The sequence below is a fragment of the Scyliorhinus torazame genome, chromosome 15 (assembly GCF_047496885.1).
Source record: "Scyliorhinus torazame isolate Kashiwa2021f chromosome 15, sScyTor2.1, whole genome shotgun sequence".
Taxonomy (NCBI): Eukaryota; Metazoa; Chordata; class Chondrichthyes; order Carcharhiniformes; family Scyliorhinidae; genus Scyliorhinus; species Scyliorhinus torazame.
In genome coordinates, this window is record NC_092721.1 from 75,715,856 (window position 1) to 75,735,223 (window position 19,368).

Genomic DNA, 19,368 nt, shown 5'->3' on the forward strand with positions numbered 1-19,368 from the left:
GTCTTGTCCTGGCCTTCAGTGAATTGAAAAGAGTTGAAGAGTTTGATGGCTTGATCACCCGCTGTTGAGAGGAGAGGCGCAATATTCCTTGCATCAGACGCACCCACGAGGTCTGAAGCTTCGATGTACAGCAGAAACTTTTGCTTGAATGTCCGCCAGTTGGCACTGAGATAGCCGGAGGTCCTCAGCAGGTTAGGAGCCTGAATCTTCTCCATGGTGCCGTGATACATTCGCTGGTCGTCATGGAATGGACTGAGGTAAACCACCTAGATTAAGCAGTCTCCTGGTAGCATGATGTGTTATTAACTCTGGGATAACACAGGCTGCAACTGGATGCAGCTTTAACCAAAAGATACTCCAGACATTGAAGTTAGTTCAATCTGATTTATTGAACCAGTAGCACAGTTAGCACAGTTCTCTATGAGTTTGACTCTCTGCTAACCTAAGTGTGGTTACTCTGTCTGACTGAACCAGACTAGCTCTTAGCCACGTGCTGGAGATGTGATACTGTAAATACACCCTGACTCACTCTGTAGATGTTCATCAGTGGAAAGAGGTGGAGTGTGAGTGCCTCATGCCTTTTACAGTGAGATACCACCCCTGAGTGTCCTGCCTGCTCATTGGTCATGTCCTGTTCTCTGTGTTCATTAGCTGCCTGTCTGTGCCTGTCTGTATATCATTATCTGCATGTCTGCATATCTTGACAGGAGTATCTTCCAGTAGATTTGTTGTACCATACAGAGATATACTGAAGCTCCTTTCCCTTTCATCTCTACAATATTTGCAACAAGTAAAATAAGTTTTGGCTTTGAAGCCAGAATTACAGTTAACTCCCAAGATGACAGAAAATATACCAGTTTTAAATTGGAAAAATCGCAATTATCTGTGAGCATCCCAAGGTTTCTTGCAAACTAACTCTCATCCACTGGCAGCGCACCCCTACCCACGGGTTTCTCGACGGCATGGGGTGGCCACAATAGGAAACCCCAACGGCCGGCTGCGGGAACGCAGAATCCCGCTGCTGGTGGGGGCGCGCTGCGCTGGAAAATACTTCTGACGGACCGGACAATCCTGCCCACTGGGCTCAATCGCTGGCTTTTAAAGCAGACCAAGGCAGGCCAGCAGCACGGTTCAATTCCCGCACCAGCCTCCCCGAACAGGCGCCGGAATGTGGCGACTAGGGGCTTTCCACAGTAACTTCATTTGAAGCCTACTTGTGACAATAAATTATTTTCATTTCATTTCACATCTTTGGTGTTGTTATCTTCTTCTGCTAAGTTCAAAATCCATCACTGCTGTAAACTGAATTGATATTTTTAGATTTTATTCTCCAGTAAAACAATAGAATGTCGGGGTATGCTTGTAATTAAGGTTCTGAAAATGCCAATTTTACAACAGGCCTTTGTTTCAGTCTGTCACCGGTCAAATTTTACTGGGTTAGGCCTGCATTGAGAGTGAAGGATTTCAGATGACACCAGCAGCCATGTGATCTGTTTGGAGTTCTTCCCCAGCTCCTTTGTTTTAATCTCATTTCTGCCATTCTCACTTTCGACAGTGCAGCCAAAATGTGTGATAACAGCAATTATTCAGCAGTTCTTCTTTGGTCTCTACTATGTTTGAACTTTTGTGAAATTCATTCATTGAAAATACTTCTTTTAAAGTTCCACGTTTACACTTGAATTGAATATTTCATTGTGTTATGCATGTATTTGAGTTAAAAGATTAGCCCCCCTAATCATGTCAGGTTCAAGACATTGATGGCCTGAAAAATGAGAAAATTACATTTAACATACGAACTCAAATATGTGCACATACATCATGAAGTTTATCCTTAGCAAGTTATCATCCATTGGGAAAATCTCCAATGTCAGATTTCTATTCTGAAGCATTTTTCTCGGAGAATGATGAAATTGTGGCCGATGAAAGGAAAATGTTCTCTGTTTCTAAAGGTATGCTCACGCTCTGGAAATCTACAAACATACATATAGCTAATCCCTCATAGAAAGCTGGGACAGGCTAGAGAAACATGCACAGACTCTCCTTTGAAAAGGAAAGGCATAAAATAAAGAATTGTATTTATGTACACAGTAGTGGCCCGAGACTTACACTGGAGCCTTACAGCAGAAAACAATAAGGTTTATTGAAGAAAGGCAAAGGCAGTTAGATAACAGGCACAGGACACCATATAACAGGTCTTTACCCTTCAGTTCCCTGGTCTACACTGCCTGGGGTCCTGCTGCAGGGCCCTCCGCAAACCATCCATTGGCCAGGGTTCAGGCGCTCTATGTTGACTGGCCCTGAGCTGGCCACGTGGTCCGTGAAGCCTGCCCCTTAAAGGGGTCAGGCTACCACATCCCTCCCCTCTTAACTCCCTAAATACACTACTCCAAAACTGTGTACAGAAGTTAGAATGGTTAACAGGGTCAAACAATGAAAGAAAGACCAGCAAGGGTGGCACCATTGTTGTTATGACCCTCTTGGGGGCCAAGGACTGTGCTCGTTATGATTCCCCCCTTTCACCGCAGAGTATGAACTCCACCGGAAATTGGGAGTGGGGTTTCCCCTTAACAAGGGGGAACTTCTCAGTATAAAACCGTGGCCTGGGTGCAGGCCAGGGAGGGTCACCCTTCCAGGAGAGGAGTTGTGGCTTTGTGATTTTGTGTATACTGTAATAAACCTTTGTTCATTCCTATCCTATCGTATGTTCCTGCGTCTCTTCCATTGGACTCTACCGTTGGACTCATCCTTCAATGACTTTATCTATGCCTGGCCACCAGACGTAACTGCGCCAGAATCTTCATCTTTGTCTTACTTGGGTGGGTGCTGTGTAACTCTTGACAGAGAGGCCCGCTGGCCTGAGGCAGGATGACCAACCGTGATCCCTACAGAATCACGCTGTTTTCACATACCAACTCATCTTGCGAAGAAGGGCCTCAGCTATTTGTACTTCTCATATCGCCAGCCAGACTGTATCATTTGTTTGACCTTTGAAAGAATAGGGGGCTGGATTCTCCGTTTCAGCGGCTAAGTGGCAGCTCGTACAGAGCATTCGCGGGGGTTTTACGACCACAGAATCGACGCCGACCCTTTACTGATTCCGGGACCGGTGATGGGCTAGCAGCGGTATTGGGTGAAATTCCCGATTCCCGCGGCGAAAACAGCCGGAGAATGGCCGGTCCCTGGCCACGCATGTGCACGGCTGCCGATCTGCGGCTGCCGTGCGTGGAGCTGACTCGCCATCCGTGACTCCACAGGCCACACCCTGGCCACCCCCTGGCCACCCCCCACCAGTCCCCCCAACCCTCGCAGAAGCGCTCCCCCCTGCCAGCAGCACGGATACTGACTGAGTGTTGCAGCGCTGGGCACAGTCCGCAGCCACCACGCCGGGTTCCCGACCGCTGAGACCACGTGTCCCGCGCCATCGGGAACTCGGCCCATCGAGGCGGTGTTCCGCGGGAGGGCCTGCCGATGACCCACCAATCCTGTTGCAACGGAGCGTGCAACGCGATTATGCCATTTCTGAGTGGGCGGAGCATGGCTGACCGGCGTCAAACTGGCGCCAGTCCCAATTTGGGAGTCGGAGTCGATTGTCCGCCCGATCGCCGATTACAGTCAGCGTCGGGCAACGGAGAATCCAACCCAGGATTTCTTTGGGTCCAACTGCGAATGTGCCCCACGGACACCAGCAGTGTGTCTAGGAAGTTTAGGGCTAGAATGATCTCCTGTAGTACCGGTGGGGGCGGAATGGTCTTGGCTAGGGGCAGGCAACTTAATGCATCTGCACTTGTAATTTAAGTACCAGGTCGGTGCTGAAAGCATAGTTGTAGGCCGCCAACTGCAGGGCCTAACGCCGAGGCTCTGGGTGGTATGGGCTTATCTTCCATTAACAGGCCCAGCAATAGATTGTGGTCAGTCACTATGTTGAACCATCGACCGTACACATTCTGGTGGAATTTCTTCACACTGAATATCACTGCTAAGTCCTCCTTCTCAATCTGGGTGTAGTTTCGTTCTGCTTTAGAAAGGGGCCCTGAGGCAAAGGTGACAGGGCATTCCGAGCCATCTTCCATTTTGTGCAAATAAAAGCTCCTCTATTGTAAGGGGGCATGTCACATGTCAGCGTGATTGATTTCCCCGGATCAAAATGCACCAAATGGTTTGAAGACTGTAATTCTTGCGTCACAACTCGAAAGGCTTCCATTTGAGGCTCCCTCCATTCCGCTGCTGATTCTTCCTTAATAGCAGGTATAATGGTGCCAAAGCTGTGACTAGATTCAAAATAACCTTCCATAATAACTGACCAAAACAAGGAAAGACTTAAGCTCGCAGGCATTTTTGGATGCAGGGACGTCGCTTATGGCCTTGACTTTTTCTTTCAATGAGTGCAACCCTGTCATGCCAACGCAAAATCCTACTTATAAGACCATAAGACCATAAGACATAGGAGTGGAAGTAAGGCCATTCGGCCCATCGAGTCCACTCCACCAATCAATCATGGCTGATTTCAACTCCATTTACCCGCTCTCTCTCCATAGCTCTTACCCTATCTAAGCCATTATGTCACTTATGAGGCCTGAAAAGAACATTTTTTGCATTTTGGGATGATCCCTGCATCACAAAACCTCTTAAATACTTCCTCTAGACTGGCCATGTGTTCTTCTGGTGTAGTGCCGGTGACTAGTACGTCATCAAGATAAACCATCACCGTGGGAATCCTCTGTAGATTTTCCATCATGCACTGGAAGATAGCACAGGCTGAAGCAATGTCGAATGGTAGTCTGGTATACTGGAAGAGGCCTTAAGGGGATTAATTATAGTAAACGTCTGAGACTCCTTGTCCAACTCTACGTTTGGCTGATATCCAATTTTGATTTAATTTCGGGGATCGGATACCAATTGACCTGGGCAGCTTGATTTATTGTCAGGTTATAGTCCCCATAAAGCCTTATCAACCGATCAGGTTTAAGGACAGAGACCTTTGACGCCGCTCACTCTGAAAACTGAACTGGCTTGATTATGCCCAGATCTTCCAATCTCTTTTGCTTTGCTGCAACCTTCTGATGCTATGTGTAAGATATTGGTTTTACCCTGAAGAACTTGGGTGCCGAATCCAGATTGACAGAAATCTTGGGCGAGATTCTCCCCTCCCCGGCGGGGTGGGCCGTACCGGCGCCAAGGAGTGGCGTTAACCACTCTGGTGTCAGGCCGTCCAGAAGGTGCGGAATCCTCCGCACCTTTAGGGGCTAGGCCGGCGCCGGCGGTGTTGGCGCCGCGCCAGCCGGCGCTGAAGGGCTTGGCGCCGCGTCAACCGGTGTCGAAGGGCCTCCGCCGGCCGGCATGAGTTGGCGTATGCGCGGGAGCGCCAGCATGTGCTGGCGTCATTCCAGTGCATGCGCAGGGTGGTTCTTCTCCGCGCCAGCCATGGCCGACTGTTACACCAGCTGGCGCAGAGAGAAAGACTGTCCCCATGACACAGGCCCGCCCATGGATCGTTGGGCCCAGATCCCCCCGCACCCCCCAGAGGACTCCGCAGGCCGCTCGCAAAGCCAGGTCCCGCCGGTACGGACTTGGTGTATTTTACGCCGGCAGCACCCGCCGAAAACGGGCGGCCACTCGGCCATCGCGGGCCGGAGAATCGGCGGGGGGGCCGCTGCCAACGGTCCCCGACCGGCACGACACAATTCCTCGCCCCGCCGAAAAACCGGCGCCTGAGAATCTGGCAGCCGGCGTTGGAGCGGCGGGGCAGGAGTCACGCCACTCCTTGGCGATTCTCCGGCCAGGTGGGGGGTCGGAGAATCCCGCCCCATGTTTTTTATGCCTTTAGGGCAGCACAGTAGCATAGTGGTTAGCACATTTGCTGCACAGCTCCAGGGTCCCAGGTTCGATTCCCGGCTTGGTTCACTGTCTGTGCGGAGTCTGCACGTTCTCCCCGTGTGTGCGTGTGTTTCCTCCGGGTGCTCCGGTTTCCTCCCACAGTCCAAAGATGTGCAAGTTAGGTGGATTGGCCATGCTAAATTGCCCTTAGTGTCCAAAAGTGCCTTAGTGTTGGGTGGGGTTACTGGGTTAGGGGGATAGGGTGGAGGTGTGGGCTTGGCTCGGGTGCTCTTTCCAGGAGCCGATGCGGACTCGATGGACCGAGTGGCCTCCTTCTGCACTGTAAACTCTATTAATCTGGCCCAATTCTTTGTGGAAGATGTCTTCGTACCTCCTTAAGACATGTTTTAGGACGCCGTCAGATATTGTAAAGATTTGCAGCCAGTTGTAACCTGTCCGTTCCCAACAGATTGGATCTATGTCCTTCCATGCATCCAAAGACAGATTGATCGCATGCCCTCTAGAAGCCACTGGGGTCTTAGCTGTTCTGAAGATCTTCAAAATCTCCCTGGTATATGTCGAAAGCTTGGCTGTAGTACTCTTCAAGCTTAAAGACTGTGTGCCTTCGCGCAGATATACAAGCTCGTCTCCACTCCATTCAATGGTGCTGTGAACTGCTGTTGCTGCTTCTGTTGTTTTTTCATTGGCAAGCTCTTTTGCCTCACAAGACAACATGCTTGAAATTGGCTCCTTTGGTTGCAACAGAAGCACACAAAATCCAAAACATGACATGTCTCCTGGGGTTGCCCTTCAGTAGGTGGTGGTGAGCTGCCTGTTGAACCACCGCAGTCCATGAGGTGTAGGTACACCCATAGTGCTGTTAGAGAGGGAGTTCCAGGATTTTCATCCAGTGACAGTGAAGGAGCAGCAATATAATTCCAACTCAGGATGGCATGTGGTTTAGAGGGTAAGGTCCAGGTGATGGTGCTCCATCAAAATGATATCGATGATCACAGCAGCTCGGAGCTGAGAAGTACCTGGGACAGAGAAGGCGTGTGTTCTATTCAACCTCACTGGCTCCGACAGGAGGTAATTCACTGGTATATGACACTCCAAATTTCTTTCAGTTCCTCGTGCAGGTTGCACAGTGCCTGCTAATTAACTATAAACCTATACCAATATGTACCCTACCAGTCTAAGAAATGTAGCATTTGTCTGCAAATCCTCAGGGAATAGTGTCCCACTTTTGTAAATTCTGTGTCATGCTAGACAGAAGCATTCAGTCATTTGGGGTTTTCCAGATACTTGTTGTGACAGCTGGAATTTAAATCCAGCACCATTGATTAAGACTGCTAAAAAAAAGTCCCCTTAATAATAGCACAGAAGACAAATTATTCCAATATCTTAATTGATTCACGCTGTGTGTTCAACACACTACATATAATCTCAGCTATCTCGGTACAGACGTAGAAGGAAAGTACACTTTATCTGCTTTATCTGTTGTTTTTCAGCAGATTCCGCAAAATACTGGTTCTTACAACTGACAGAAACTAATCTAAATGCTTCACACAACATGTCGCAGAAGTATATAGTTAACCTAATTTTGCCATATATCTGATTGTAAATCCTTTCCCTCTTCCAAATCTGTGTAACATCATTTAACCATATTTATATAACTAACCTGAGAGAAGACAGCAGACATTATTATTTTTGTACTTTTGAGGCTTGCTGGAAACATTTCATAATGAGAATTCTGTGGTGTTTAATGCTAAACAGAGCTTGTTTGTAAAAGTACAGAGCGAGTATATTGATTCATGGAGGCTGAATTTGTGCACAGGTATTTGAATTTTTCCAATTATTAAACTGCAGCGTGAAGTCTGGGGATATGTTCTCGTCTTCAAGGGCTGGGCAGTAATGAAAGGAATGGAAATCAGTCTGATTTTCTAATAGGTGGGCAATCAGCCAACGAAACTTGAGGGGAAAGTGAAAATGTATCCATCAGTAAAAGGAGCTGTCAATCATACAATGTCACACACAATCCAAACATATATTTAAAGATATACACAGCCATGACGTTGACAGCAGGTTACTGACTATATTTGTTCAGCAGGATACAGAGAAGTCACAGTGGGCCTTGGCATTCCTTTGTTCAGTAAATTGAATAAAGAAGGGTACATATGAGCAAAGGTCAGTGTACTTTCGATGTAAAATGCGATCACGAAAGAATTTACTACTTTGAACAATGTTACTCATCCAAACTAGATTGATAAATATTGAAGAAACATTTTGTCATAGACGATTTAAATTGTTAAGACCTTAAGGTCCAATAGAACATACAGTGCAGAAGGAGGCCATTCGGCCCATCGCTTCTGCACTGACCCACTTAAGCCCTCACTTCCACCCTATCCCCCAAACCCAATAACCCCTCCTAACCTTTTTTGGACACTAAGGGCAATTTAGCATGGTCAACCTATGTGGGAGGACTGTGGGAGGAAACCGGAGAACCTGGAGGAAACCCATGCAGACACGGGGAGAACGTGCAGACTCCGCACAGACAGTGACCCAGTAGGGAATCGAACCTGGGACCCTGGTGCTGTGAAGCCACAGTGCTAGCCACTGTGCGACCATGTTACACCAAAATTGTGAGACTCCCATGCAGAATTCTAAACAGAGGAAGACTGTTTGAGAAGTGAGCATTTAGCATCATATCTGTCCGCAATTAGTATCGCTAGCATAGCAGATGATTTCCCCACATCAGCACAGACATGATGGGCTGAATGGCCTTCTCCTTCTGCGCCAGAACAATTCTGTGATTCCATGACAGGGTCAGGATGGAAATCTAATGGTTAAAATGTGGGAGTGTTAAAAGAGATGGCTAGGGAAATTGTAAACGCACTAGTGATAATTTATCAAAATTCACTAGACTCTGGGGTGGTCCCAAAGGATTGGAAAGTAGCAAACGTGACACCACTGTTTAAAAAAGGAGGTCGGCAGAAAGCGGGTAATTATAGGCCGGTAAGCTTAACTTCGGTTGTAGGGAAAATGCTGGAATCTATCATTAAGGAGGAAATAACGGGGCACCTGGAGGGAAATTATCCCATTGGGCAGACGCAGCATGGGTTCACAAAGGGTAGGTCATGTCTGACTAATTTGGTAGAATTTTTTGAGGACGCTACCAGTGCAGTAGATAACGGGGAGCCAATGGATGTGGTAGATCTGGATTTCCAGAAAGCTTTTGACAAGGTGCCACACAAAAGGTTGCTGCATAAACTAAAGATGCATGGCATTGAGGGTAAAGTGGTAGCATGGGTAGAGGATTGGTTAACTAACAGAAAGCAGAGAGTGGGGATAAATGGGTGTTTCTCTGGTTGGCAACCTGTAACTAGTGGGGTCCCTCAAGGATCAGTGTTGGGCCCGCAATTGTTCACAATTTACATAGATGATTTGGAGTGGGACCAAGTGCAATGTGTCAAAGTTTGCAGACGACACTAAGATGAGTGGTAAAGCAAAAAGTGCAGAGGATACCGGAAGTCTGCAGAAGGATTTGGATAGGTTAGATGAATGGGCTAGGATCTGGCAGATGGAATTCAGTGTTGCCAAGTGTGAGGCTATCCATTTTGGGAGGAATAACAGCAGAATGGATTATTATTTAAACGGTAAGATGTTAAAACATGATGCTGTGCAGAGGGACCTGGGTGTGCTGGTGGATGAGTCGCAAAAAGTTGGTGTGCAGGTGCAACAGGTGATTAAGAAGGTTAATCGAGTTTTGTCTTTCATTGCTAGAGGGATGGAGTTCAAGACTAGGGAGGTTATGCTGCAATTGTATAGGGTGTTGGTGAGGCCACATCTGGAGTCTTGTGTTCAGTTTTGGTCTCCTTACCTGAGAAAGGACATATTGGCACTGGAGGGAGTGCAGAGGAGATTCACTAGGTTGATCCCAGAGTTGAGGGGATTAGATTATGACGAGAGGTTGAGTAGACTGGGACTGTACTCGTTGGAATTTAGAAGGATGCGGGGGGATCTTATTGAAACATATAAAATTATGAAGGGAATAGATAGGATAGATGCGGGCAGGTTGTTTCCACTGGTCGGGGAAAGCAGAACTAGGGGACATAGCCTCAAAATAAGGGGAAGTAGATTTAGGACCGAGTTTAGGAGGAACTTCTTCACCCAAAGGGTTGTGAATCTCTGGAATTCCTTGCCCAGTGAAGCAGTTGAGGCTCCTTCTTTAAACGTTTTTAAGAAAAAGATAGATGCCTTTCTAAAGAATAAAGGGATTCGGGGATATGGTGTACGGGCCGGAGAGTGGAGCTGAGTCCACAAAGATCAGCCATGATCTCATTAAATGTCGGAGCAGGCTCGAGGGGCCAGATGGCCTACTCCTGTTCCTAGTTCTTATGTTCTTATGTATGTTCTTATGTTTGTTGGGATATGGAACTAGTGGTTAAAATGCTCAAGTCACAACCACAGAGCTAAATTTAAGATGAGCAAACAGTGGAAAAAGCAATAGAAGGAATTATGCCCATAAGGTTGGATGAAGAGGATGGGAGGAGTTGCTCATGTGGACCAGAAACACCAGTAAAGACCATCTGTGTCAAAGAACAAAGAACAATACAGCACAGGAATAGGCCCTATGGCCCTCCAAACCTATACCGGTCATGATAACAACCTTGGCCCAAACCCTAAAGAACAAGAACAATACAGCACAAGAACAGGCACTTTGGCCCTGCAAGCCTGCACCGGTCACGATACCAAACATGGTCAAAATCCTAAAGAATAAAGAACGATCAGCACAGGAAAAGGCCCTTCGGCCCTCCAAGCCTGTACCGGCCATGATACCAACCTTGGCCAAAACCCGAAAGACCTGCTGTACTTTCCATCTTCATGTAAAGTGTTATTGCCCGGTGAGAATGGGAATAGTGGCTATGGTATGTGGTGATGGTGATGGAGAACCCACGAAGTACTACACACTTGATTTCACATCCTTGAACTGTGAACTGCAGAAGCAATTTCTTCGAATAATTGATTTTGCTAAGGTCAAGGACAGCATCAATGTCATTAGCCATTTGTATGACCACTAATTCTTATATAGTTTACTTGAATGGGGTGGGGTACAATTTTAGTGATTGCACCAGAAAAGCATTCCGAGCCAACAACAAAATCTTGTATTTATGTAGCACTGTTAATGCAGTGAAACATAATGTTTCACGCAAACATCAAGTGTTATCAAACAAAATTTGACATTGAAACGCATAGGGCGCGATTTAATGGGATTATGCCGGCCTTTTTGGCCTCGGCAAGGAATGCGCCGGCGAGGCCGCACTCAGCTCATTTCCTACACTGACAAGCTCAGCATGGAATCCCAACAGCGCAGAAGGAGGCCATTCAGCCCATCGATTCTGCACCGGCCCTTGCTCCAACAACGCACTCTACCTGACAGCAATCCCTTGCACCTATCCCCGTAACCCCACCCAACCTTTGGGCAATATTAGTATGGCCAATTCACCTAACCTGCCCATCTTTGAACTGTGGGAGGAAACCGGAGCACCCAGAGGCAATCCACACAGACACAGGGAGAAAATTCCAGTGCAGGAAGAGTATTCAGGAATTGGGGCACTATTTTTTAAATTTCGCCCTGATCTTTCAAACCCCCTCAGCCACCCCACCGTTGCCTCTGGACCCCTCCACTGCACCCAACTTACCTCTTAGGTGGTCTACAAACCCTTCCTTACCCCACCTATTAAGGAAAAGGCACCCTGGGCCTGATCCCTGGCTTGGGCAACCTGGCACCCAGGCACCTTGGCACTACCAGCCTGGCACTGCCCCTGCCAGTCTGGCAATATAGCCTGAGCTCCCGGGAAGCGCCAGGATGGTACTGCCAGGGTGCCTGTGTGGCAGTGCCAAGTTGCCAGGCTGGAAGTTCCAAGGTGGTCAGGTGCCAATGGGAGTGCCATTGTGCCACTCTGTCCAGAGCCCGACCACCCAGGGATCCCTAATGACATGGGGACCCCTCCCACCACACACCCAGGTGCCATTATGATTGGTCCAAGTTTGTGTGGATCAGTGCTAAACAGAACCATGGCGAGTTCTCCCAGGTGAGGTTGTTAGTTCCCGGACCTCGGGAGATATGGCGCAGACAAAGTTAAATGAACCCAATGGCTCATTTAAATATGTTAATCTGGTTCTCGCCTAGCAAGGGCAAGATCCAAATCGGGATGTCCCGTGAGATCTCATTAAATCTCACGAGGCATTTCAAACATTGTGAAACTCATGAGAGCCCTCTCACGAGATTCAATGGCCTCATCATATCACCAAGTCAGGCGCGACGAGGCCAGTAAATCACGTCCATAAGAAAATATTAGGCCAAGTGTCCAAATTGATCAAAGCTAAATTTAAAGGTTCGCCTTAAAAGGGCAGGAGAGATCATAAGGCAGAGATTTAGAGAGGTAATTTTCGACGTTTAGGCCTTGACAGTTAAAGGCATGGCTATCAGTTGTGCAGAGATAAAAACAGGGATACGCAGAAGGGCAGATTTGGAGTGTAGCCATCTGGGATGGCCATGTCCCGATTACAAAATGGACACTTACAAAGAATGCAGGGAAAATTGGACAATACTGAAAAGCAAGCAGGTGCAAGGTCTGTCTGTTGATTAGAGTAGTGACTCTCAGACAGAACTGGTACTGCTAAGCCTCTACATACTAGTGAGCCATCTCCGGGGACAAAAGGGAAACATTTAGATACACAGTATTAAGCCAGACACCCCGGCGCCAGAGGAGACTCAAACAAAGCAAACCAACGGCCACCTAGGACACGCCCAGTAACCAGGGAACCCAACCCTCTATTGGAGGAAGATCGATAAGAATGATTGGGAAAGGCCCAATTAATTGACGCCAAGTTCAAGGCCCACCCAAAAGCGCGTGAAGTTCTTTCAGGTATAAAAAGTATTCCCCAAGAGAGAATCTTTCTTCTTTGGCCTTGGCTCTCAGCGAAGAGAGACCAGCCAAGCAGCTGCACCAGACCAAGTAAGTTCCAAGTCAACTCACGCTACGAGATAGATGCTCCTAGTTGCTATCCTGTAAACAGCTCAACCCAGCAGCCTTAGAACCGAGCAACGGCCATTGTTCCTCTGACTGAGTGGGCGCCCGAAGCTAAGTATAGGCTTTTAGTGATAGAGATAGTTTAGGTTGTCCAGTTTTATGCATGAGTAGATTTGACTGTGTGTAAATAAATGAGCATTGCTTTTGAACTGACTAACTGGTATATCACGTCTTTGATCAGTATTCGATCCTGAACCTTGTGGCGGTGTTGAAAGATACCTGGCGACTCTTGAGCAAACGTAATTAAACAGAGCCAAATTAAGAGACAACAGCAAGTTAGCAACAGGAGGAATGCAGATATCTCAGAGGTTTGGAGGCCTGGAGGAGATGGGGTGAGGCTTTGGAGAGATATGAAATCAAGGACAAGGATTTTAATATCGAACCATTGTTTAACTTGGAACCAATCTATGTTTGTGGGCATGAGGGATATCAAATGAATTGGACATGATGCCAGTGGCGATAAGATCAGTAGAAAGTTTTTGATGAACTTAAAATTCTGGAGGTCTGGAGATGGGAGACTGGCTAGTAGTGCATTGGAATAGGAACTATAATCAATTATTTGGAAGGCTGAATGCAGCTGCAAAGAATTCTTAATGAGTTGGACAAATATATTAAAAAAGTGGGAGATAGGATTCAATGTCTGTAAGTGCAAAATCTTAGGCAGGATTCTCCATCCAACTGTACCAGATTTGTGCGGTGCTCCCCTGGCATTCTCCATCCCGCCAGCCGAACAATGGGGTTTCCCATTGTGGGCAGCCACATGCCGTCGGTTAATCCCCGGGCTACTGCCGCAACGGGCAATCCGATAGCAGAGAATCCAGCCTATTGTTTTCGTTTAAAAATATAGGGGGAGGGATTCTCTGACCCCCAGGCCGGGTCGGAGAATCGGCGGGGGGGGCACACAATTCGTGCGACTCCGCCCCGACGCCGATCCGCCGATCCGTTGGCGCAGCGCCTGTCGGGGGCCGCTCTACACGGCAGCCCCCCCCCGGCGATGCTCGGCAGGGGATGGGCTGAATGGCCACTGAGATAGGCCGAGTCCCACCAGGGCCGTTCACATGGGGTCCTACGCGGTGGGACCTCAGGTCCACCCTGCGGGAGGCGGCCTAGTGGGGGGGAGGGGGGTTCCGACCCCGGGGGGGGGCCTACACCGTGGCCTGGCCCGCGGTCGGGGCCTACCGACCGGCGGACCAGCTTCTCCTGGTGGGGGCCTCTTTTACTCCGTGCCGGGCCCCTGTAGCTCTATGCCATGTTGGGTTGGGGCCGGCGCGGAGAAGGAAATTAGCGCGCATGTGCGAGTTCGCGCCAGTCTCAGCCCGCATGCGCAGACCCGCAGCGCCCATTTGACACCGGTATCGGCAGTTGGAGCTGCGTGAGTCGCTCCAGTGCCGTGCTGGCCCCCTGTAGGGCGCAGGATGGCTGATCCTGGGGGCCTGTTGACGCCGCCATAAAACGCAACAACGTTTATGATGGCGTCAACACTTGGCCTCAGGATCAGAGATTCCCATCCCAGGGCTGGATTCCCCGATCCTTTGGCGATGTTCACAGGATCCGTCTTAAGACCAGAAAGTTGGCACCGCCCCAGCACCGAGCCTCCGCCTGATGGGGGGCTAGCAGCAGCGCAGCGTAAACCCCCTGGCTTTATCTGCGGATACAGCCGGAGAATGGCTGGGCCCGTGGCCCCACATACGCATGGCGGCGGCCTGCGGCGGTCACGCCGTGCAACATGGCGCCAACCACGCGCGGACCCGGCCTGCCAAAAACTGCCCCCCTGGAACCAGCCTCGCCACCCCCGCACCAGCCCCCACCGGTACCCCCAGCTCCTGCTGAAGCCCCCCCTGCAACGGCACAGCTCCCCCTCCCCTCCCCACCCTCCCACCGACTGTGGCAGTGCTGGACACAGTCAGCAGCCACCATGCGAGGTCCCCGAACAGTGTGAGCACACTTGTCCCACGCCGTCGGGGACTCGGCCCATTGGGGTGGGCACATCGGGGGAGGGGCTCAGGTGATGTCCTGAAGCAGTCCATATGGTGTGCGCCGTACTCCACGTGTACGTCGTTTTTGAGGGGGCGGTACATCGCAAACACGCGCCACCCCCATTTCCGGCATAAACGGGGATTCTCCGGCCGATTGCCGAACACAATATCGCCGTCAGCGATCGGAGAATCCTGCCCAGATACTCTGAGTATACAGTGCCGTGGAAGATAGAGATATTGGAGGGGACAGTTTTACAGGATATTAAATGGAGCACCTCATATTGATAAAGCAGGAAAATAAATGAATTCATTCTAGAGTTTATCCCATTGTATTGGAGGTGAAATTGGTCTTCACCAGTAACATAACAGCCACTCGAATGAATCCACAGGCTGTTTATCCCACTGTTAATTCTTATTTCAATGGGCAAACAGTTTCATCCCCATGGAATATAAGAGGAAGAGGTAATGTTGACTCTGATAAAATTTTAATAAGCCTTCAGTTAGATTACTGGGTGCAGGGCTGAGCACTAAAGGAAGGTATTGAGGCTTTGCAAAGTATATTGCAAAGATTCATTAGGTTTCTCTCTATGTGGAAATACATAGAAGACTTGGAACAATGACCCTTTCTTTTAGAAGAACATGGATTATAAAGTGGTGTGATACAAGTGTTTACAACTGTAAAAGAAATGGAACAATGTTTGAGGGATTTAGAATGAGGGGCCATAAGTAAGAGATTCAGAATACAAAGAAAGTGAAATAGCATGTTGAATTTTAGTATGATGGGGTGAAGGAGGGTGTTTTTCTTGTTGCGGGTGGAGGATTAAATCTGACAAAATTATTGGCATGCAGGAAGCAAGTCCAATAACCCACCGGCTCCCTCATTTGACTGGATTGCATTAAGATCTGTGAGATCAACTCCTTTGGGACAGGCAGTTTGTCAATCTTCATGTAGTAAGCACTCAATTAGAGTGACATTGACAGATGGTACAGAATGCTTTGTTGTTGCCTCAGGTTGGAAAGTCCGATGAGAGCCTGCTTCTGCAGGGCTGGGAGGCCAGAGAGGATTTTAGGGTCATCATGTTGTTAAGTGGTTTAGGTCATGGCATCCACCCCCATGTGGGAGGATATGATCCCTACAATGCAGAAGGAGGCCATTCGGCCTATCGAATCTACACCAACCCTCTGGAAGAGCACCCGAACTAGGCCCAATCCTCCGCCCTATCCCTATAATCCCACCTAACCTTTTGACACTTAGGGGCAATTTAATATGGCCAATCCAGCTATGCTGCACATCTTTGGACTGTGGGAGGAAACCAGAGCACCCAACGGAAGCCCACGTAGACACGGGGAAAAGGTGCAAACTCGCCACAGACTCCCGAGGTCGAATTGAACCCTGGTTCCTCGCGTTGTGAGGCAGTAGGGCCATCGTGCCGCAGGGTGTTATGCCTTGAAGAGCTGCGAGATGGGTAGGATAACTATCTGTTATGTTCCCTAAGTGCCGCAAAGAAAAACGGTTTGGAGGTGCCACACACTTGGATTTCTTACAAACACGATGCAAGGTTTATTAGGAGATGTTTCCCTGGTGGTCCAGTGGTTGGGATTTGGCGCTTTCACCGCCACGGCCCGGGTTCGATTCCCGGTCAGAGAATGACACTTTAGTGGGGCTGCTTTAGAACAGTGGGCTGAACAGCTGGCTTGAAATGCAGAACAAGGCAGCAGCGCAGGTTCAATTCCCGTACCGGCCTCCCCAAACGGGCGCCGGAATGTGGCGACTAGGGGCTTTTCACAGTAACTTCATTGTAGCCTACTTGTGACAATAAATTATTACCGCAGGGCAAGAGTTATAGCTGGGGGAAAGGTAATTATGATGCGATAAGGCAAGACTTAGGATGCATAGGTTGGGAGGGAAACTGCAGGGGATGGGCACAATTGAAATGTGGAGCTGGTTCAAGGAACAGCTACTGCGTGTCCTTGATAAGTATGTCCCTGTCAGGCAGGGTGGAAGTGGTCGAGCGAGGGAACCATGGTTTACTAAAGTAGTTGAATCACTTGTGAAGAGGAAGAAGGAGGCTGATGTAAAGATGAGACGTGAAGGTTCAGTTAAGGCGCTCGAGAGTTACAAGTTAGCCAGGAAGGAGCTAAAGAGAGAGCTAAGAAGAGCCAGGAGGGGACATGAGAAGTCTTTGGCAGGTAGGATCAAGGATAACCCTAAAGCTTTCTATAGATATGTCAGGAATAAAAGAATGACGAGGGTAAGAGTGGGGCCAGTCAAGGACAGTAGTGGGAAGTTGTGCGTGGAGTCCGAGGAGATAGGAGAGGTGCTAAATGAATATTTTTCGTCAGTATTCACACAGGAAAAAGACAATGTTGTCGAGGAGAATACTGAGATACAGGCTACTAGACTAGAAGGGCTTGAGGTTCTTAAGGAGGAGTTGTTAGCAATTCTGGAAAGTGCGAAAATAGATAAGTCCCGTGGGCCGGATGGGAATAATCCTAGGATTCTATGAGAAGCTAGGGAGGAGATTGTTGAGCCTTTGGCTTTGATCTTTATGTCATCATTGTCGACAGGAATAGTGCCAGAAGACTGGAGGATAGCAAATGTTGTCCCCTTGTTCAAGAAGGGGAGTAGAGACAACCCCAATAACTATAGACCAGTGAGCCTTACTTCTGTTGTGGGCAAAGTCTTGGAAAGGTTGATAAGGGATAGGATGTACAATCATCTGGAATGGAACCAATTAATTAGAGATAGTCAACACGGTTTTGTGAAGGGTAGGTCGTGCCTCACAAACCTTATTGAGTTCTTTGAGAAGGTGACCAAACAGGTGGACGAGGGTAAAACAGTTGATGTGGTGTATATGGATTTCAGTAAAGCGTTTGATAAGGTTTCCATGGTAGGCTATTGCAGAAAATATTGAGGCATGGGATTCAGGGTGATTTAGCAGTTTGGATCAGAAATTGTCTAGCTGGAAGAAGGCAAAGGGTGGTGGTTGATGGGAAATGTTCAGCCTGGAGTCCAGTTACTAGTGGTGTACCACAAGGATCTGTTTTGCGGCCACTGCTGTTCATCATTTTTATAAATGACCTGGAGGATGGCGTGGAAGGATGGGTGAGTAAATTTGCCGATGACACTAAAGTCGGTGGAGTTGTGGACAGTGCGGAAGGATGTAATACGTTACAGAGGGACATAGATAAGCTGCAGCGCTGGGCTGAGAGGTGGCAAATGGAGTTTAATGCAGAAAAATGTGAGGTAATTCATTTTGGAAGGAATAACAGGAAGACAGAGTACTGGGCAAATGGTAAGATTCATGGTAGTGTGGATGAGCAGAGAGATCTTGGTGTCCATGTACATAGATCCCTGAAAGTTGCCACCCAGGTTGAGAGGGTTGTTAAGAAGGCATACGGTGTGTTAGCTTTTATTGGTAGAGGGATTGAGTTTCGGAGCCATGAGGTCATGTTGCAGCTGTACAAAACTCTGGTGCGGACGCATTTGGAGTATTGCGTGCAGTTCTGGTCGCCACATTATAGGAAGGATGTGGAAGCATTGGAAAGGGTGCAGAGGAGATTTACCAGGATGTTGCCTGGCCAGGAGGGTAGATCTTATGAGGGAAGGCGGAGGGACTTTAGGTTATTTTCTTTAGAAAGTAGAAGGTTAAGAGGTGACTTAATTGAGGCATACAAGATGATCAGAGGATTTGATAGGGTGGACAGTGAGAGCCTTTTTCCTCGGATGGTGATGTCGAACATGAGGGGACATAGCTTTAAATTGAGGGGTGATAGAGATAGGACAGATGTCAGAGGTAGGTTCTTTACTCAGAGAGTAGTAAGGGCATGGAATGCCCAGTCTGTAACAGTAGTGGACTTGCCAACATTAAGGGCATTTAAATGGTCATTGGATAAACATATGGATGATAAGGGAATAGTGTAGATGGGCTTTAGAGTGATTTCAAAGGTCGGCGCAACATCGAGGGCCGAAGGGCCTGTACTGCGCTGTAATGTTCTATGTTCTATGTTGTTCATACAGACTAAGATGGAGAACTGAAGCCCACGCAAAACACTCTGCTGGCATCACTACTGATCATGTGATCTTCCACCAGCAAGCATGTGTTTCTATTACATTATACTCCTCCCCCTTTACTAATTCAATACAACAACAACTTTCCTTAAGTTCAACAACAAACCCAACTATACATCAGATACATTACTTAACATTATTATCTTCTAACGTATATACAGCTTAATAAATCTGTCAGGAGGGTGACTATTTCTTTTGGGATGTGCTCGACATTCTGGAACCTGGCTGCTCAAGACTCTTCTTTTTCTTCAGTGGGTGGCACTTCCTGTGAAGTTACTCCATAGGTATCGAAAACAGAATCTGAATTTGTCTCTGGCTTTGGGTCTGTTCAGAAGTGTCACTGCTTAGATTTTCCATTGAAAATACTTCTTGAGACCTTTTAGCGATTTCACACTGTGAAGCCAGTCGT

General features: G+C 48.1%; 1 non-coding gene across 1 annotated transcript; it reads left to right on the top strand.

The window, feature by feature from the left end:
• The first annotated feature begins 16,463 nt into the window (after positions 1 to 16,463).
• On the top strand, positions 16,464 to 16,535 carry trnae-uuc (transfer RNA glutamic acid (anticodon UUC)). The gene has a single exon. It is a non-coding gene; the product is annotated as a tRNA-Glu (tRNA).
• The last annotated feature ends 2,833 nt before the right edge of the window (positions 16,536 to 19,368 follow it).